Source organism: Pelmatolapia mariae, linkage group LG13 (assembly GCF_036321145.2).
Source record: "Pelmatolapia mariae isolate MD_Pm_ZW linkage group LG13, Pm_UMD_F_2, whole genome shotgun sequence".
Lineage (NCBI taxonomy): Eukaryota > Metazoa > Chordata > Actinopteri > Cichliformes > Cichlidae > Pelmatolapia > Pelmatolapia mariae.
In genome coordinates this window covers 24955889-24978435 of record NC_086238.1, presented here as the reverse complement: position 1 = coordinate 24978435, position 22547 = coordinate 24955889, and the positions used below count along the sequence as shown (strand labels likewise).

General features: G+C 42.6%; 1 long non-coding RNA gene across 1 annotated transcript in view; it reads left to right on the top strand.

Moving 5' to 3' along the window:
• The window catches only part of LOC135933732 (uncharacterized), a 50730-nt gene extending 31569 nt beyond the window's left edge, over nucleotides 1–19161 (top strand). Inside the window, exons 2-3 of the long non-coding RNA XR_010573918.1 lie at nucleotides 18455–18723; nucleotides 19113–19161. This is a non-coding gene — a long non-coding RNA (uncharacterized LOC135933732). The remainder of the gene's footprint in view (nucleotides 1–18454; nucleotides 18724–19112) is intronic.
• Nucleotides 19162–22547: the final 3386 nt, after the last annotated feature.

Below are 22547 nucleotides of genomic sequence, written 5' to 3'. Positions count from 1 at the left end.
CTGCCCCAAACTTCACATGCTCCATAAAGGTCGAGGCCTAGAGACCTCTGCATAGTTATTGCAATTAGCATTAGGTTATCAGTGTCATCTGATATACAGTGGCTTGCAAAAGTATTCGGCCCCCTTGAACTTTTCCACATTTTGTCACATTACAGCCACAAACATGAATCAATTTTATTGGAATTCCACGTGAAAGACCAATACAAAGTGGTGTACACTTGAGAAGTGGAACGAAAATCACACATGATACCAAACATTTTTTACAAATAAATAACTGCAAAGTGGGGACACCTGGCTGGAGATGCTCACTCAAGGACAACACCATACCATCCAAATGGCAACCCATTTCCAGCTGAGCCATTTAATTGGATATTTCTTCATATGCTAAGGACACTGGAGGAGAAGGCAAAGAGCAGCTGGAAAGAGCATCTGCCTCAGATAGTACATGCATACAACTGCACCAGGCATGAGGCAACAGGCTTTTCACCCCACTACCTCTTGTATGGTCGACACCCCCGTCTCCTAGTAGACTTAATTTTTGGCCTGTTAGCCAGATATCCGACTGAAAGACCTCAGAGCTATGCCAGATTTGCGTCTCTACTGTGATGTCAAATATCAATACCAGAATGTGTGTCGATGTATGTGCATTCATTTGTGCATGCGTGGAGATCTGAGGTTGGCTGGTAGGGTGGACCTCTGTGCATAATCACAAGTGTGTGCAAACATTTCCATGATTGGATTTCTTGGAATTTGGTTTCTTTGGGGGATTTTTTTCAAGTTTTTGTAATGTGACAGGTTAAAGAATTAACATTCAGCTTCCCCTCTGAAAAATCAGTGTGCATCTCAGATGTGTTGTTGTCATTAGGGATGATGTGACGTACCAGCCAATCCATCACCGCACCCAGCTGCAAAACTGTGACGCAATCTGCTGTGGTGGCATTAAAGTCCTGCCAGTTTACAGCGGCTGATTTGGTCCCTAAAATCCAGAGAGTAATTATTCATGGTAAGGAATTCATGTGGACACTAAGCGTGTGGGCAGGCAAGGACATTTAAACAGTGAGGCTGACGACCTACCATTTCTTCGTGTGACTGCTTCTGCTCTAAAAGGGACTCCAATGCCAAAATCGATGAATTTGACACATAGAAATGCTGGATGATCAGGCGATGTGTCAAACACAATATTGTCTGGCTTAATGTCTCGATGGAAGACACCCTTGGATTGCATTTCAGCGGCTGCATGTACCAGCTGTCTCATTATGACCTGACAGACAAATGAAAAATACGTTCAAATAATCAGATTTACATTATCCATTAAAGATTGCCACTAGAAGAATTGTAAAGTGCACACATAAGAAGCCATACTGGGAAATTGTCTTCTCTGCGTTTTCCAAAGAAGACCGTCCCAAAGCCTCCTTCACCCAGCTTATCCTGCTCTTCGTATTTTTCTTCAAAGTCCTCTACAGAGAGACAAAACAAACACAGGGGTTGTGATTAGTTGTATGTAGGAAAGCTGACTTTGCCTCAATGTACACATTCATACAGTCTTTGTTAGAAGCTTCCTAGTGATTAGCAGATGGATACCAGCTAAACTCTGAGAGCTTGGGAAAGAGGCTCTATCACTGCAGGTGTGGTGTGAACTTACCTATGTACTTCTTACCTTTAGTGTGACTTTTGTATGTGCTGTGTGTATCTGACTCGTAGACGGAGCAGCTGGCCTCCTCCTGTGAGCTTGATGTCTTGCTCTTTTTACTGCGTGGTTGTTTTGTTCCATCGCTGCTTGACTTTCCTTTGCTGCTCTTCTTTCTGAAAGCAGCTGCAAAAACCAAAACCAATTAGACCTCTGAACTCCACACAGGCCTACAGATGATCAATAACTGTAAAACAAAAAATCTCTGAATGTCTCACTTACACTTCTCCAAGACAAGATGGCTGAGGCCTGGGGTTGGACTTTTGCTGTCCTTGCTTCTTTTGGAAGCTTTTTCCAGTCTTTCTGTGGCACAATCTTTGCGTTTGGAGCTCTTGATTCGCCCATCTGACGTCCTGTCCTCTATCCTGAGGAACCAGGGATCAGTGTGGCGGTCTGCAGTTTGTACAAAGATCACTTGGTTACTACTGAATCAAAACACCTGAAGTAAAAGCCCCAAATTAAGATGAATTTAACAGGTAAAGGAGACTTTACTCACCTAGATATTTACGCACACCCACAGCACGTGGTGTGGTAAAGGTCGGCCAAGATTTTGACCACATGTCAGAAACTGGTTCAAAATTGTACTAAACTCACTTGAACTCTGACTTTGTCTGCACTTAGAACTATCACAAGACATTAAAACAAAACATCGGGCATTGATGACATCACAGCAATCTAACATTCTAATCTATGCAAACTGTCTCCAAGGCTACATAATATCAAATGAAATCATAGCAAAGGAGTAAAAAGCAGGATCAGTCTTAGGGTGTATGTTACATGTTTGCCAGTTTGGATGAGTGAGTGCAATACTTCATCGGCCTGTGTTGTAGCAACCTGTTGAACCTGCTGAGAAACTTTTCTTTGTCCACTCTGCCCCAAACTTCACATGCTCCATAAATGTGGAGGCCTAGAGACCTCTGCATAGTTATTGCAATTAGCATTAGGTTATCAGTGTCATCTGATATACAGTGGCTTGCAAAAGTATTCGGCCCCCTTGAACTTTTCCACATTTTGTCACATTACAGCCACAAACATGAATCAATTTTATTGGAATTCCACGTGAAAGACCAATACAAAGTGGTGTACACTTGAGAAGTGGAACGAAAATCATACATGATACCAAACATTTTTTACAAATAAATAACTGCAAAGTGGGGACACCTGGCTGGAGATGCTCACTCAAGGACAACACCATACCATCCAAATGGCAACCCATTTCCAGCTGAGCCATTTAATTGGATATTTCTTCAAATGCTAAGGACACTGGAGGAGAAGGCAAAGAGCAGCTGGAAAGAGCATCTGCCTCAGATAGTACATGCATACAACTGCACCAGGCATGAGGCAACAGGCTTTTCACCCCACTACCTCTTGTATGGTCGACACCCCCGTCTCCTAGTAGACTTAATTTTTGGCCTGTTAGCCAGATATCCGACTGAAAGACCTCAGAGCTATGCCAGATTTGCGTCTCTACTGTGATGTCAAATATCAATACCAGAATGTGTGTCGATGTATGTGCATTCATTTGTGCATGCGTGGAGATCTGAGGTTGGCTGGTAGGGTGGACCTCTGTGCATAGTCACAAGTGTGTGCAAACATTTCCATGATTGGATTTCTTGGAATTTGGTTTCTTTGGGGGATTTTTTCAAGTTTTTGTAATGTGACAGGTTAAAGAATTAACATTCAGCTTACCCTCTGAAATGTCAGTGTGCATCTCAGATGTGTTGTTGTCATCAGGGATGATGTGACGTACCAGCCAATCCATCACCGCACCCAACTGCAAAACTGTGACGCAATCTGCTGTGGTGGCATTAAAGTCCTGCCAGTTTACAGCGGCTGATTTGGTCCCTAAAATCCAGAGAGTAATTATTCATGGTAAGGAATTCATGTGGACACTAAGCGTGTGGGCAGGCAAGGACATTTAAACAGTGAGGCTGACGACCTACCATTTCTTCGTGTGACTGCTTTTGCTCTAAAAGGGACTCCAATGCCAAAATCGATGAATTTGACACATAGAAATGCTGGATGATCAGGCGATGTGTCAAACACAATATTGTCTGGCTTAATGTCTCGATGGAAGACACCCTTGGATTGCATTTCAGCGGCTGCATGTACCAGCTGTCTCATTATGACCTGACAGACAAATGAAAAATACGTTCAAATAATCAGATTTACATTATCCATTAAAGATTGCCACTAGAAGAATTGTAAAGTGCACACATAAGAAGCCATACTGGGAAATTGTCTTCTCTGCGTTTTCCAAAGAAGACAGTCCCAAAGCCTCCTTCACCCAGCTTATCCTGCTCTTCGTATTTTTCTTCAAAGTCCTCTACAGAGAGACAAAACTAACACAGGGGTTGTGATTAGTTGTATGTAGGAAAGCTGACTTTGCCTCAATGTACACATTCATACAGTCTTTGTTAGAAGCTTCCTAGTGATTAGCAGATGGATACCAGCTAAACTCTGAGAGCCTGGGAAAGAGGCTCTATCACTGCAGGTGTGGTGTGAACTTACCTATGTACTTCTTACCTTTAGTGTGACTTTTGTATGTGCTGTGTGTATCTGACTCGTAGACGGAGCAGCTGGCCTCCTCCTGTGAGCTTGATGTCTTGCTCTTTTTACTGCGTGGTTGTTTTGTTCCATCGCTGCTTGACTTTCCTTTGCTGCTCTTCTTTCTGAAAGCAGCTGCAAAAACCAAAACCAATTAGACCTCTGAACTCCACACAGGCCTACAGATGATCAATAACTGTAAAACAAAAAATCTCTGAATGTCTCACTTACACTTCTCCAAGACAAGATGGCTGAGGCCTGGGGTTGGACTTTTGCTGTCCTTGCTTCTTTTGGAAGCTTTTTCCAGTCTTTCTGTGGCACAATCTTTGCGTTTGGAGCTCTTGATTCGCCCATCTGACGTCTTGTCCTCTATCCTGAGGAACCAGGGATCAGTGTGGCGGTCTGCAGTTTGTACAAAGATCACTTGGTTACTACTGAATCAAAACACCTGAAGTAAAAGCCCCAAATTAAGATGAATTTAACAGGTAAAGGAGACTTTACTCACCTAGATATTTACGCACACCCACAGCACGTGGTGTGGTAAAGGTCGGCCAAGATTTTGACCACATGTCAGAAACTGGTTCAAAATTGTACTAAACTCACTTGAACTCTGACTTTGTCTGCACTTAGAACTATCACAAGACATTAAAACAAAACATCGGGCATTGATGACATCACAGCAATCTAACATTCTAATCTATGCAAACTGTCTCCAAGGCTACATAATATCAAATTAAATCATAGCAAAGGAGTAAAAAGCAGGATCAGTCTTAGGGTGTATGTTACATGTTTGCCAGTTTGGATGAGTGAGTGCAATACTTCATCGGCCTGTGTTGTAGCAACCTGTTGAACCTGCTGAGAAACTTTTCTTTGTCCACTCTGCCCCAAACTTCACATGCTCCATAAAAGTGGAGGCCTAGAGACCTCTGCATAGTTATTGCAATTAGCATTAGGTTATCAGTGTCATCTGATATACAGTGGCTTGCAAAAGTATTCGGCCCCCTTGAACTTTTCCACATTTTGTCACATTACAGCCACAAACATGAATCAATTTTATTGGAATTCCACGTGAAAGACCAATACAAAGTGGTGTACACTTGAGAAGTGGAACGAAAATCATACATGATACCAAACATTTTTTACAAATAAATAACTGCAAAGTGGGGACACCTGGCTGGAGATGCTCACTCAAGGACAACACCATACCATCCAAATGGCAACCCATTTCCAGCTGAGCCATTTAATTGGATATTTCTTCAAATGCTAAGGACACTGGAGGAGAAGGCAAAGAGCAGCTGGAAAGAGCATCTGCCTCAGATAGTACATGCATACAACTGCACCAGGCATGAGGCAACAGGCTTTTCACCCCACTACCTCTTGTATGGTCGACACCCCCGTCTCCTAGTAGACTTAATTTTTGGCCTGTTAGCCAGAGATGGGACTGAAAGACCTCAGAGCTATGCCAGATTTGCGTCTCTACTGTGATGTCAAATATCAATACCAGAATGTGTGTCGATGTATGTGCATTCATTTGTGCATGCGTGGAGATCTGAGGTTGGCTGGTAGGGTGGACCTCTGTGCATAATCACAAGTGTGTGCAAACATTTCCATGATTGGATTTCTTGGAATTTGGTTTCTTTGGGGGATTTTTTCAAGTTTTTGTAATGTGACAGGTTAAAGAATTAACATTCAGCTTACCCTCGGAAATGTCAGTGTGGATCTCAGATGTGTTGTTGTCATCAGGGATGATGTGACGTACCAGCCAATCCATCACCGCACCCAGCTGCAAAACTGTGACGCAATCTGCTGTGGTGGCATTAAAGTCCTGCCAGTTTACAGCGGCTGATTTGGTCCCTAAAATCCAGAGAGTAATTATTCATGGTAAGGAATTCATGTGGACACTAAGCGTGTGGGCAGGCAAGGACATTTAAACAGTGAGGCTGACGACCTACCATTTCTTCGTGTGACTGCTTCTGCTCTAAAAGGGACTCCAATGCCAAAATCGATGAATTTGACACATAGAAATGCTGGATGATCAGGCGATGTGTCAAACACAATATTGTCTGGCTTAATGTCTCGATGGAAGACACCCTTGGATTGCATTTCAGCGGCTGCATGTACCAGCTGTCTCATTATGACCTGACAGACAAATGAAAAATACGTTCAAATAATCAGATTTACATTATCCATTAAAGATTGCCACTAGAAGAATTGTAAAGTGCACACATAAGAAGCCATACTGGGAAATTGTCTTCTCTGCTTTTTCCAAAGAAGACAGTCCCAAAGCCTCTTTCACCCAGCTTATCCTGCTCTTCGTATTTTTTTTCAAAGTCCTCTACAGAGAGACAAAACTAACACAGGGGTTGTGATTAGTTGTATGTAGGAAAGCTGACTTTGCCTCAATGTACACATTCATACAGTCTTTGTTAGAAGCTTCCTAGTGATTAGCAGATGGATACCAGCTAAACTCTGAGAGCTTGGGAAAGAGGCTCTATCACTGCAGGTGTGGTGTGAACTTACCTATGTACTTCTTACCTTTAGTGTGACTTTTGTATGTGCTGTGTGTATCTGACTCGTAGACGGAGCAGCTGGCCTCCTCCTGTGAGCTTGATGTCTTGCTCTTTTTACTGCGTGGTTGTTTTGTTCCATCGCTGCTTGACTTTCCTTTGCTGCTCTTCTTTCTGAAAGCAGCTGCAAAAACCAAAACCAATTAGACCTCTGAACTCCACACAGGCCTACAGATGATCAATAACTGTAAAACAAAAAATCTCTGAATGTCTCACTTACACTTCTCCAAGACAAGATGGCTGAGGCCTGGGGTTGGACTTTTGCTGTCCTTGCTTCTTTTGGAAGCTTTTTCCAGTCTTTCTGTGGCACAATCTTTGCGTTTGGAGCTCTTGATTCGCCCATCTGACGTCCTGTCCTCTATCCTGAGGAACCAGGGATCAGTGTGGCGGTCTGCAGTTTGTACAAAGATCACTTGGTTACTACTGAATCAAAACACCTGAAGTAAAAGCCCCAAATTAAGATGAATTTAACAGGTAAAGGAGACTTTACTCACCTAGATATTTACGCACACCCACAGCACGTGGTGTGGTAAAGGTCGGCCAAGATTTTGACCACATGTCAGAAACTGGTTCAAAATTGTACTAAACTCACTTGAACTCTGACTTTGTCTGCACTTAGAACTATCACAAGACATTAAAACAAAACATCGGGCATTGATGACATCACAGCAATCTAACATTCTAATCTATGCAAACTGTCTCCAAGGCTACATAATATCAAATGAAATCATAGCAAAGGAGTAAAAAGCAGGATCAGTCTTAGGGTGTATGTTACATGTTTGCCAGTTTGGATGAGTGAGTGCAATACTTCATCGGCCTGTGTTGTAGCAACCTGTTGAACCTGCTGAGAAACTTTTCTTTGTCCACTCTGCCCCAAACTTCACATGCTCCATAAATGTGGAGGCCTAGAGACCTCTGCATAGTTATTGCAATTAGCATTAGGTTATCAGTATCATCTGATATACAGTGGCTTGCAAAAGTATTCGGCCCCCTTGAACTTTTCCACATTTTGTCACATTACAGCCACAAACATGAATCAATTTTATTGGAATTCCACGTGAAAGACCAATACAAAGTGGTGTACACTTGAGAAGTGGAACGAAAATCATACATGATACCAAACATTTTTTACAAATAAATAACTGCAAAGTGGGGACACCTGGCTGGAGATGCTCACTCAAGGACAACACCATACCATCCAAATGGCAACCCATTTCCAGCTGAGCCATTTAATTGGATATTTCTTCAAATGCTAAGGACACTGGAGGAGAAGGCAAAGAGCAGCTGGAAAGAGCATCTGCCTCAGATAGTACATGCATACAACTGCACCAGGCATGAGGCAACAGGCTTTTCACCCCACTACCTCTTGTATGGTCGACACCCCCGTCTCCTAGTAGACTTAATTTTTGGCCTGTTAGCCAGAGATGGGACTGAAAGACCTCAGAGCTATGCCAGATTTGCGTCTCTACTGTGATGTCAAATATCAATACCAGAATGTGTGTCGATGTATGTGCATTCATTTGTGCATGCGTGGAGATCTGAGGTTGGCTGGTAGGGTGGACCTCTGTGCATAATCACAAGTGTGTGCAAACATTTCCATGATTGGATTTCTTGGAATTTGGTTTCTTTGGGGGATTTTTTCAAGTTTTTGTAATGTGACAGGTTAAAGAATTAACATTCAGCTTCCCCTCTGAAATGTCAGAGTGCATCTCAGATGTGTTGTTGTCATCAGGGATGATGTGACGTACCAGCCAATCCATCACCGCACCCAGCTGCAAAACTGTGACGCAATCTGCTGTGGTGGCATTAAAGTCCTGCCAGTTTACAGCGGCTGATTTGGTCCCTAAAATCCAGAGAGTAATTATTCATGGTAAGGAATTCATGTGGACACTAAGCGTGTGGGCAGGCAAGGACATTTAAACAGTGAGGCTGACGACCTACCATTTCTTCGTGTGACTGCTTCTGCTCTAAAAGGGACTCCAATGCCAAAATCGATGAATTTGACACATAGAAATGCTGGATGATCAGGCGATGTGTCAAACACAATATTGTCTGGCTTAATGTCTCGATGGAAGACACCCTTGGATTGCATTTCAGCGGCTGCATGTACCAGCTGTCTCATTATGACCTGACAGACAAATGAAAAATACGTTCAAATAATCAGATTTACATTATCCATTAAAGATTGCCACTAGAAGAATTGTAAAGTGCACACATAAGAAGCCATACTGGGAAATTGTCTTCTCTGCGTTTTCCAAAGAAGACAGTCCCAAAGCCTCCTTCACCCAGCTTATCCTGCTCTTCGTATTTTTCTTCAAAGTCCTCTACAGAGAGACAAAACAAACACAGGGGTTGTGATTAGTTGTATGTAGGAAAGCTGACTTTGCCTCAATGTACACATTCATACAGTCTTTGTTAGAAGCTTCCTAGTGATTAGCAGATGGATACCAGCTAAACTCTGAGAGCTTGGGAAAGAGGCTCTATCACTGCAGGTGTGGTGTGAACTTACCTATGTACTTCTTACCTTTAGTGTGACTTTTGTATGTGCTGTGTGTATCTGACTCGTAGACGGAGCAGCTGGCCTCCTCCTGTGAGCTTGATGTCTTGCTCTTTTTACTGCGTGGTTGTTTTGTTCCATCGCTGCTTGACTTTCCTTTGCTGCTCTTCTTTCTGAAAGCAGCTGCAAAAACCAAAACCAATTAGACCTCTGAACTCCACACAGGCCTACAGATGATCAATAACTGTAAAACAAAAAATCTCTGAATGTCTCACTTACACTTCTCCAAGACAAGATGGCTGAGGCCTGGGGTTGGACTTTTGCTGTCCTTGCTTCTTTTGGAAGCTTTTTCCAGTCTTTCTGTGGCACAATCTTTGCGTTTGGAGCTCTTGATTCGCCCATCTGACGTCCTGTCCTCTATCCTGAGGAACCAGGGATCAGTGTGGCGGTCTGCAGTTTGTACAAAGATCACTTGGTTACTACTGAATCAAAACACCTGAAGTAAAAGCCCCAAATTAAGATGAATTTAACAGGTAAAGGAGACTTTACTCACCTACATATTTACGCACACCCACAGCACGTGGTGTGGTAAAGGTCGGCCAAGATTTTGACCACATGTCAGAAACTGGTTCAAACTTGTACTAAACTCACTTGAACTCTGACTTTGTATGCACTTAGAACTATCACAAGACATTAAAACAAAACATCGGGCATTGATGACATCACAGCAATCTAACATTCTAATCTATGCAAACTGTCTCCAAGGCTACATAATATCAAATTAAATCATAGCAAAGGAGTAAAAAGCAGGATCAGTCTTAGGGTGTATGTTACATGTTTGCCAGTTTGGATGAGTGAGTGCAATACTTCATCGGCCTGTGTTGTAGCAAGCTGTTGAACCTGCTGAGAAACTTTTCTTTGTCCACTCTGCCCCAAACTTCACATGCTCCATAAAAGTGGAGGCCTAGAGACCTCTGCATAGTTATTGCAATTAGCATTAGGTTATCAGTATCATCTGATATACAGTGGCTTGCAAAAGTATTCGGCCCCCTTGAACTTTTCCACATTTTGTCACATTACAGCCACAAACATGAATCAGTTTTATTGGAATTCCACGTGAAAGACCAATACAAAGTGGTGTACACTTGAGAAGTGGAACGAAAATCATACATGATACCAAACATTTTTTACAAATAAATAACTGCAAAGTGGGGACACCTGGCTGGAGATGCTCACTCAAGGACAACACCATACCATCCAAATGGCAACCCATTTCCAGCTGAGCCATTTAATTGGATATTTCTTCAAATGCTAAGGACACTGGAGGAGAAGGCAAAGAGCAGCTGGAAAGAGCATCTGCCTCAGATAGTACATGCATACAACTGCACCAGGCATGAGGCAACAGGCTTTTCACCCCACTACCTCTTGTATGGTCGACACCCCCGTCTCCTAGTAGACTTAATTTTTGGCCTGTTAGCCAGATATCCGACTGAAAGACCTCAGAGCTATGCCAGATTTGCGTCTCTACTGTGATGTCAAATATCAATACCAGAATGTGTGTCGATGTATGTGCATTCATTTGTGCATGCGTGGAGATCTGAGGTTGGCTGGTAGGGTGGACCTCTGTGCATAATCACAAGTGTGTGCAAACATTTCCATGATTGGATTTCTTGGAATTTGGTTTCTTTGGGGGATTTTTTCAAGTTTTTGTAATGTGACAGGTTAAAGAATTAACATTCAGCTTCCCCTCTGAAATGTCAGAGTGCATCTCAGATGTGTTGTTGTCATCAGGGATGATGTGACGTACCAGCCAATCCATCACCGCACCCAGCTGCAAAACTGTGACGCAATCTGCTGTGGTGGCATTAAAGTCCTGCCAGTTTACAGCGGCTGATTTGGTCCCTAAAATCCAGAGAGTAATTATTCATGGTAAGGAATTCATGTGGACACTAAGCGTGTGGGCAGGCAAGGACATTTAAACAGTGAGGCTGACGACCTACCATTTCTTCGTGTGACTGCTTCTGCTCTAAAAGGGACTCCAATGCCAAAATCGATGAATTTGACACATAGAAATGCTGGATGATCAGGCGATGTGTCAAACACAATATTGTCTGGCTTAATGTCTCGATGGAAGACACCCTTGGATTGCATTTCAGCGGCTGCATGTACCAGCTGTCTCATTATGACCTGACAGACAAATGAAAAATACGTTCAAATAATCAGATTTACATTATCCATTAAAGATTGCCACTAGAAGAATTGTAAAGTGCACACATAAGAAGCCATACTGGGAAATTGTCTTCTCTGCGTTTTCCAAAGAAGACAGTCCCAAAGCCTCCTTCACCCAGCTTATCCTGCTCTTCGTATTTTTCTTCAAAGTCCTCTACAGAGAGACAAAACTAACACAGGGGTTGTGATTAGTTGTATGTAGGAAAGCTGACTTTGCCTCAATGTACACATTCATACAGTCTTTGTTAGAAGCTTCCTAGTGATTAGCAGATGGATACCAGCTAAACTCTGAGAGCTTGGGAAAGAGGCTCTATCACTGCAGGTGTGGTGTGAACTTACCTATGTACTTCTTACCTTTAGTGTGACTTTTGTATGTGCTGTGTGTATCTGACTCGTAGACGGAGCAGCTGGCCTCCTCCTGTGAGCTTGATGTCTTGCTCTTTTTACTGCGTGGTTGTTTTGTTCCATCGCTGCTTGACTTTCCTTTGCTGCTCTTCTTTCTGAAAGCAGCTGCAAAAACCAAAACCAATTAGACCTCTGAACTCCACACAGGCCTACAGATGATCAATAACTGTAAAACAAAAAATCTCTGAATGTCTCACTTACACTTCTCCAAGACAAGATGGCTGAGGCCTGGGGTTGGACTTTTGCTGTCCTTGCTTCTTTTGGAAGCTTTTTCCAGTCTTTCTGTGGCACAATCTTTGCGTTTGGAGCTCTTGATTCGCCCATCTGACGTCCTGTCCTCTATCCTGAGGAACCAGGGATCAGTGTGGCGGTCTGCAGTTTGTACAAAGATCACTTGGTTACTACTGAATCAAAACACCTGAAGTAAAAGCCCCAAATTAAGATGAATTTAACAGGTAAAGGAGACTTTACTCACCTAGATATTTACGCACACCCACAGCACGTGGTGTGGTAAAGGTCGGCCAAGATTTTGACCACATGTCAGAAACTGGTTCAAAATTGTACTAAACTCACTTGAACTCTGACTTTGTATGCACTTAGAACTATCACAAGACATTAAAACAAAACATCGGGCATTGATGACATCACAGCAATCTAACATTCTAATCTATGCAAACTGTCTCCAAGGCTACATAATATCAAATTAAATCATAGCAAAGGAGTAAAAAGCAGGATCAGTCTTAGGGTGTATGTTACATGTTTGCCAGTTTGGATGAGTGAGTGCAATACTTCATCGGCCTGTGTTGTAGCAAGCTGTTGAACCTGCTGAGAAACTTTTCTTTGTCCACTCTGCCCCAAACTTCACATGCTCCATAAAAGTGGAGGCCTAGAGACCTCTGCATAGTTATTGCAATTAGCATTAGGTTATCAGTATCATCTGATATATATGACATTTACAGTACAGTACTCACACATGACATAGGAGGGAAGAAATATGAACTTTTTGACATAAATTTGATCATATGAAATTGGATTTTTTTAAAATATGAAATAATGTAACTTTTTCCTTCCGTCATACTTCAGAAATATAATATCTTAAGTTTTGAACATTTTTAAACATTTAAGTTTGCTCCTACATGGATGTGCTCCACAATCATTGGTCAGTCATGTTAAAATCCATTATCAGTGGAAAACAAACCTGATCCTCTACTAGAGGCGATTGTGTAATACCTTTTAGACATAACACTAAGCAAACAGTTATTATCAGTTAAAGGTAGTGAGATTTGGAGTGATACATGACACATGATGGAATAAGACACGCAGGCTTAATGCACATAAGTCTGCACACATCTAGACATTAACAGATACACACACATGGCCACCCTTTATATCGGTGGACCTCCCCCAGGCCACACTGCCCTCCCCTTCTCAGAGAAACCCTCAACAGAAGAGTTGAGAAACACAAAACTTGTGAGATCTGAATGTTCTGGTGAGTCTCCATCTGTTACAGGTGGGTGCTGCCTGGACTGTCTCAAGACAGACCAGACCAGGTGCACCACAGACACTTCAAACCTCATCTCAGGACAAAAACCAAAAGAACAACATAAAAAATGAGAAAACTTGCCTTAGAAACATGCCGGGATACAGGAGACGGCAGCACTGCAGAGGTGAGGACACGCATCTGTTTGAAATAAACAAAACAATAAGCACAGTTATACATACACACACACACACTCCCAAAAACTAGCCAGCCCTCATGAGGAGGTTGCGACGCCCTCCAGGTGCGGGAAAGAAAGCAGGAAAAACCGGGAGTGGGCCGCCTCACCGCTCTTAACATTGGTGGACCGCCCCAAAGAAATCCAAACATGGAAATGCTTGCACACACATGTGATTATGCATAGAGGTCCATCCTACCAGCCAACATCAGATCTCCACGCATGCACACATGAATGCACATACATTTACACACATCCAGAGATAAACTCCCCCAAAGAAACCAAATTCCCAGAAATTAAAACATGGAAATGTTTGCACACACTTGTGATTATGCGTAGACGTCCACCCTACCAGCAAACCTCAGGACTCCACGCAGGCACACATGAATGCACATACATTTACACACATCCAGAGATAAACTCCCCAAAAGAAATCCGAACATGGAAATTTTGCGCACACTGCACACACATTCAGAGTTCTGAATGTACTGGTGAGTCTCCACCTGTTACAGGTGGGTGCAACCTGGACTGTCTCAAGACAGACGAGACCAGATCCACCAAAGAAACTGCAGATGTGCATCTTTTTGAAATATATAACACAATAAACACAGTCGTGCAGACACATACACTCACACAGGCTGCGAAAGCCTAGCCAGCCCTCGTGATGGTGTGGCACCACCCCTCAGGCGTGTGAAAGAAAGCAGAAAAAACCCAGACTGGGCCGCCTGGCCACCCATTATAAAGGTGGACCTCCTCCGGAGAGAAACCCTTTATAGAAGAGTTGAGAAAGACAAAATTTGTGAGGTCTGAATGTTCTGGTGAGTCTCCACCTGCTGCAGGTGAGTGCAGCCTGGACTGTCTCGAGACAGACCAGATCAGCTGCACCACAGACACTTCATACCTCATCTCAGGAGAAAAACTGAAAGAGCAACATAAAAAAGGAGAAAACCGACCTCAGAAACATGACCAACATCTGTTTGATTAGACTAACAAATAATGGTTGGCCATTTTCAGGTCCTCGCCTAACCTTCAGTCGATGTTCGAGGTCATCGAAACGCTTAGGTTTTATATCGACTTTCCTTGGACTGATAATCTGTCTCGTATTGAAATTGTTCTTTGGTCAGTTTTGCCTGTTGCAGAATTTCAGGGTCGCTCTTGTTGACTTTAATAGCCACGATCTGTCTGTTTGCTCTGTGAATTGGTTAGAAACAAAACTGAACTTGTTTTGGTTTCTGTCCTAAAATGTTCTCAAAACGTCTCGAAAGGGTTTGGGTTGGTGTCAGGTCAACGTCCGTTATGCCATAAAGTATAATAGGTGAGCGCTGGTATTTATGGGTTTTGGGATCAAAGCAAAGCTACCAGTCATACAGGATCAAAGCAAAGTTACCGCATCACAAGGGATCAAAGTGATTCTAATGTATGCGCAGGCGCACACACACATGTTTGTTTGTGTAATATTGTTCACACTGAATTTGACCGTAGGAAATTTAATATGAGTCAATCAAAGAAAATGTTAGTTTTGAAGAATTTTGAAATTACGAAACTGACAATTACGAGAATTGTTTTTTTTTTCTTTTGCATAACATGTCGAGCTTTTCTGTATATAGTCATTTCGTACAAGAAATTGATGAAAATGTTCTATTTTATTTTAACAATCATCAACTTCATATGCAGGTTTCGTACGGGTGCTTGAAATCCTTGAACAATCTTGGATTTTAATATTGTAGTGCTTCTATTTGGGATTTTGTGCTTAAAACGTCTTGAAACTGTATTTCATTCACCACAAATAACTATCTGATTGAATAGTTTTCTTATCAGATAGAGAAATAAAAAGTCTAAAAGCAACATTTCTCTGCCTGGGCTGCCTTGTAGCTCTGCACGTCAGTCTGTTTCAATTTGTGACCCCCCACCCCCTCCCCGAACAGTCGGGGGTGAGTGCACTAACGTGCCTGGAGGCCGTTTTAATGAGTGTTTGCTGGAAAACCAAAAATACAAGAAGGATTTGTACGTTTTCACAATGGGGGAGTTTGCGTAAGTCCTAGTAAATCATTTTCTCGAGTGTGTACGTTACACATGCTAATTTTTAAAATCGTTTTTATTATTTTGCTAGCTAGCAAACTCGCGGGATAAATGATTGAAATGCACTCAGTGTGATGCAATACGGTGCCGCTATTATAACAGTTAGTTATTGCAGGGTAATTTATGGAATATGCTGTGAATTTAACCAAGATTACACAGCAGTAGCAGTAATGCGAGTTACTTCTCCAAAGTGAAAGCTTTAAACGTTAGCCCGATGCTTAACTAGCCAACTTAAGGCTTTCTGATTGAAGGCTAAAAGCGGCGTTGTCACCAAGTAAACAGAATATTGATTATATTTTTGTGTATTGCTGCAGTTTTTTCAAGTATTAACTTGGTGCTTTTGGCAACCTTAGGGGGAAATAATGGTAATATGACTGATCCATATGGACACAAAGAATATAGACTTTTTTGTGCTACCGAAGTTTCGTGGCTTTCATTCAAAATCTGTTTATCGTTAAACAACTTAAACATTATAATGGCTTCAAACTCACATTGAGGCCTGTGGGGCACTATCAGCCACTGAAACAGTAGACAAATGAATATTTCATACCTGAAGGCTGCCTGTTTATCTAAGGGAGATGAACAATACATTATAATTGTATATAATAATATCACAGATGATAGATTAAATAGGTTTTTGATAGATGCTTGTGCATTCTTAAAGTCTTATATGTTGAATTGAACTGAGTATGTCATCTGTTCAAAGCCTCTCCCAGTCAGTGCTGTTCTCTATGCCTGTCTTACTCTACATGATATTTTTTAACATCAGCATGCTAAAGGACTTGTTTGGAAGAGACTGCTATTTTATATGCTAAAATATGTTTTTCTTCTGGGCCAAGTTGGTGAAAACACTTTATTATCCTCTAATAGATTTTGTAAATGCTTGGTGATGGTAGTACCCAAAACTAGCTGCATCAGGTACTTCCCTGTGTATTTGGAGAGGATCAGAAGTCCCAGGAATAAAAAAAGCCCCCAAAACAAAAACGGCAACTAATTATTTATCTGCACAGCCGTACAAGTGGCTGACTGCTAGTTTGGTCCTCTGAGGCCGTGTCCTAGTCAGAGTGTCTCGCTAGATTTCTCTCTCTTCTGTTAATTGAGCGTTTTTTGTTTGTTTGTTTTGTTGCAGTTCTGGGTAATAAGTTAAATTAATAAAATAAATATTGTAATTGCATTTCTGTTTGTTCTGTACTTGCTAACTGTCAATTCAGAAGAAAATGTAGCTGCTGTCTTCCTGTTGCTGTTTGCCAACAAACTCAGTTCCTTTGCCCGATAATTTACTTTAAAAAAATGCCTACATGTATATTTATAAGCTGAGTTATTATATAGCTGAATAATTATATCTTTCAATTCATAACTAATAATGTTTTATTTTAAATTTGTGTCTGTGTCTTTTAGCTTCTTCTGCTTATTATTGTTATCCATCCATTTTCTTCTGCTTATCAAGGACTGGTTTACCCGGGCAGCAGCCTAAGCAGAGAAGCCCACATCTCCCTCTCCCCAGCCACCTCCTCCACTTCTTCTGGGATAACACCAAGACATCCTCAGGCCAGCTGAGAGATATAGCCTCTCCAGAGTGTCCTGGGTCTGCCCTGGGGCCTCTTTCTCCTTTTCTCATCAGCCTCTCTTCAACGTGAAGGAATAGCAGTTCTACTCTGAGCCCCTTTTGAGTAGCTGAACTCCTCAGCCTGTCTTTAAGGGAGAGGCAACACCCTTAGAGAAAGCTCATTTTTTTTCATCTGTCAGTCCTCTGCTCACCTGTCCCCAAACTCCTAAACGAGACCCAGAGAAGATTAAACTCCTCCGCTTGATGCTGCAAGTCATTGTTTTTTCTTGTCTTTTTCTCAACATTTTCCGATAATTCTAAAAATATATGTACAACAGTTTGTTTGTACAGTCAGCATTTGTATATATACAGCAGTATTCTCAAACAAGCAATAGTGAACGCACCTGTGTGAGGCAAATTCCACAATCACAGTTCAATCAGTCCCCCCACCCTGACACTTTTTTCCGCTTTAAGTGAGGAAATGGAATTAAATCTGGACACATCTTTATCTTTTTTGGACATATCAACATATCTTTTTACGGTTAAGAGAATATGGTCATCAGATTGGAGAAGCTGAACAATCAGAGCTGTGATAATGATATTTAAGGTGTGTTGACTGGTTCATAATATCAGCTCATGTCAGAAAACATCCCATGCTAAAAGTTGCCACTAGCTGCTGGTTGATGGTGAATTTATTGTGTATTTTCCACAGTCTGTACAGATGAAGAGTAGCAGAGCTGGAGATGAGGCAGGAGGAAGTGTTGACTCAATTCAATTTCAGTTTATTTATATAGCGTTAATCACAACAACAGTCACCTCAAGACACTTTATACTGCAAGGTGGAGGCCCTATTGTAATACAGAGAAAACTAAATGATCAAAAAAAACCCTTTTGAGTGAGCACTTGGTGACTGTGGGAAGGAAAAACACCATTTTAACTGGAAGAAACTTCCAGCAGAACCAGGTATAGGGAGGGGCAGCCTCTGAGGACTGGTTGGGGTTGAGGGGAGGGAGAAAGGACAAAGGACACGCTGTGGAAGAGAGCCACTCTATGAGCTGTTCATTCAGTTTGTGGTTTAGCTTGACTCCATGACGTTTCGAACTAATGCTTTGCTCAATTAATGTTGCAATGAATTATGGGTGGATTTTACTGATATTCTATCTTTATGTTGTCACCAAACAGATCTACAGATTTGGGATAAGCTACAGGCTCCTCCACCCCTGCTGGCTCTTCTGTCCTGCCCAGGTTGGCGCTCCTGGTGCCCCCTCGTCAGGTCCAGCAGTCCTACCGTCCATCCAACAGCTCCTTCTCCCCTCTTACAGCCTCTATGGGAGCTCCATCTGTGGTGGCTACAGGCCTTACAGCTACAGCTATGGTGGCGGCTATGGTGGTGGCTACAGCCTGGGAGGATACAGACACACACCTCACCTTGAAGACGTCCCCCCCAGCAGGTTTGTGCAGCAGGTGGAAGAGATGGAACAGCAAGCACTTACATATTCACATGAGTACATTTTGTTGTTTTGAGAGGTGTACTCAACACAGGACAGTGGCTGCAGGTGCTAATTGTTTTGAGTTAAAGTAATTAAGGCTGCTGTTGTAAAGTTTGATAATAGAATCTGAACCTGGTAATGTTCAGGGCTGCAGTACACGTGTAAAGATGAGTCTGCTTGTATGACATCATATGTGCCTTTGTGTAACTCTGTGGCAAATAAATTGGGTACCATAGCTCCATATGCCATTAGTTACTTTACAAGTGTAAGGAAAAGCAGAAGGACTTGTTTTTGGTTAAGACCAGTTAAAATTATGAATGTCGTTAATTCAGTTTCCTTGCTTGGTTTAGACACTAACTGGGCGAGCGAGGAGGACGACCACGTGGTGGCCAGAGGAGATTATGACTTGACAGCTGCTTCTCAGGAGGAGCTTTCTATGCGAGCTGGAGAGATGCTCAACCTCGCTCCTAAAGGTGATGAGCTTTTTACTGGCTGCGGGACATTTGATTCTGAGTGCTTTGACCCAAAACCTTCTATTTTTGTTTTCCTTATCTTACAACTAACAGATGAGGGCTCTTCTTTTGTGTGAGCGTGCCCCATGTTTACATCTATCACAGTGTTTTCCTCTCCCTCGTGTTTAGAGCTACAGCCCCGTGTGCGTGGCTGGCTCCTGGCCAGTGTGGACGGTGAGACCACATGCTTGTCCCAGCCAACTACGTTAAGATCCTCAGCAAGAGAAGAGACCGCCGGGCCACAGATATGAGAGGCTCGCTCAGGCCCAGCAGGCAAACACGCAGGCACCCCAAACAACCTCGTCTGCACAAATACCCTAATCTGTGCCTCTCCTGCAGCCCATAAACGTACAGCATCTACCCACATCATGTACAGTACTTGAATGATCCATCTCGTCTTTCAGCTCAGTCTCGTCAGATTCATTAGGCTCAGCTGTGTCCCCCTCCTGTGTGCAGTTTCCTCGTTTCCCTCTGTGTGTATTTATAGTAGTGATGGCCAAACAAAGCTTTCTGAAGCATTGAAGCTTGTGTTGAAAAACGATTCATTACTGGAAGCTTTTTAACACAGTCCTCTCTGGTGACATCTGGTGGTCAAAAATATGAAGAGCAGCTTGAATCTACAAAAAAACTGAACTGCGTCATTATGATTGCCCACTCTACACAGTGGAATTCACAATTCACAATTGGACATCACTGATCACGTGACTGTGGCCAAACGAATCAAGCATCGACAGAGTGCTTCTGAAGCGGTGTGTTGGTGTTTTTTGACACACGCGCCGGAGCGTCAGCTTCAAGCGGGCCCTCACTAATTTATAGCATTTGTCCTCTTGTGTGTGTTACTGGTCCGTCTGTGCTCCTCCATGCTGTTTTTCCTGCTTGTCATCCTTCGTGTTTTAACTCCATTCCCTCGTGTCCAGGTTTGTTATTTGGTTCTCAGCTTTCCCAGTTTAGGTTTTCTTAGTTTTGTTTCTCGCCTCCCTCGCCTTTGTTTGTATGTCACTCTCCATGAATAAAGCTCACTCACATCAGCAGTGCCTGCATCTTGGGTCCTCCATTCATATCTCAACACGCAAACCCTGACATTTATGGTGTAGTTACATACTACTAGGAAGTGCTGACAAAATATGAAATTATGATGCTATTTATATAGAGGCACAATACCAACACAGAACAGCGGGGACACGGAACCAAAACCTAAGAACTAACAAAGACACATCAAGAAATCAAAGATTAATAAAACAAAACAGAAAACACTGGGCCATCGACCCAGGACCGTGACATTCAGTTTCTCAAGGAATAATCAAAGCAAACATTTTTTTCTTTTTATGAATAAGAGATTTCCTTTTTTGGGTTACATGATGGTGTAAGTTCCAGCACAGCTCATTTAGTTTGCAGAAGTGCTCCGAGGCCCCTATGAAACATAATTGAAAGAATCTAATAAATTAGAGGGTGCAATAGCTGTAGTATGACTTTTTGTCCTCATGCTGCATGACGACTTTACTTTTTTTTGTTTTTTTGGTGGGAGGAAGTTGACATCTCAGTCCATTGTGACGTGCAGATCTTTGACTGGCTTATGAACTCCGTCAGGAGGAACTCTGCAGGAGAGGGAAACAAGGACAAACAAACCCGGCTTGGTAAAAAGGAACAAGAACAGAAAAAAATCAACATTATTACCCATCCCTGATCTGTCATTTACACCACCTGTGGCGCTTGATTTATTGGTCACTAAACGTGGTGTGTGTTTGGTGCGTCACTGGCTTTGTGTTCTGTGTTATTTGTCGGTGGTGGGGTTTGGGCATTGATATTTGAAATCACAGCAGAGAGACTGGATGTGATGTCAGAACCCTCTAAATCTTGTAATTTACAGATATTTAATTCCAAATGATTTGACTGCATCGTTGTGTCTTTGAGTTATGACCCAAACTATCTATCAACTTTGTGAATAAATTCACGTCCCCCTGTGACTCATAATTACACCACAGTTCAGATGGCATGAATGAGTCATGAGGTCACACCAACAGTGACAACATCAGCAGTGACATCACTAAAGTTGCCAGGTGAGTCCATAAATAGAACCCGTGACGTGGAGCAGGTACCGCCGTTTGGACAATGCCACGACGCAGGTATAGACGCAAACATGCGAGGTCTTCTCGCCCCGTTCGCAGACGCAGGAGACCCCACAAGGCCTCCGGTGTCCGCAGACGTGGGAGAAGATACCGTCGCAGACATTAGACAATCTCAATAAACATGTAGGATGAACATCAAAACTGTGGTCCAATCAAGTTTTTTTTAGATAAGATATGTTGTTGTTGTTGTTTTGTGTGTGTTTGTTATCAATGTTGTGAAAAAAGTTAAGCTTAGTAAGCCATGAAGCACTGATTACTCGTAGGAAAAGCACCAATAGGAGACAGAACAGGCTGCATACTAATTAGAAAGTGTTATTATTCAGTCTGTACATCGAATAGAAGGCACTAACCACAAGGTGATCTTCAATGCATCTCTGTGTGAATGCGAACGGCGCGAGAAGACCCCCACTAACTGCATGTCTTTAGACTGTGGGAGGAAGCTGGAGAGAACATGCAGACTCCACACAAAGACCCCGGCCTGATGAGGTTAGGGTCCTGAGTTCGATACCCTAAACTGAACGCAGGACAGAGGAAGGGATGGGTGATGTTCATGTGTGCCCAGGTGTATGATGTGGCTCTTTGTCTGTGACTGGTTGGCTGCCCCAGCCCTGGCCCTTCATGTATTTCAGTAAAGTCTTTTTCTCCCGTCTCCTCCTCTTGTTTACATGTTTTGTAAACATGTTTTGTGACCCATTCCTTCTGTCATGTGTGTTTCCCCCCCAGCCTTCATGTTCTATTTATGCTTAGTTATGTCCATGTCTCATCTCCAGTCCCCTTTTCCCTCTGTATGTATTCACAGTGTACGTGTTCCTCGTCGGTTCGTCATGTTCAGTCATGTTAAGTCTGCGTGTCTTATTCCTAGCACGGGGCGCCCACAGAAACGCAAAGCAGGAGATGAAGCATAGCTGAATATGTTTCCAAACCAACTTCATTGTAAGCCAAAGACTAGAAAATATGGTGAAGCATATCTTCCCTTTGGCTTCACCTGCACAAGTGCCAAGGTAGGTCTCCCCTGCAGAATTGGTTTTCCCTTTGTCGGGAGCACGCGCTGGGCTCTCCAAATCACGGACAAACAGTATCCCACATTTTTGATTTTTAGTTCACAAACACTTGTTGTAATGACTAACTACTCCTGACATTTTGGAGA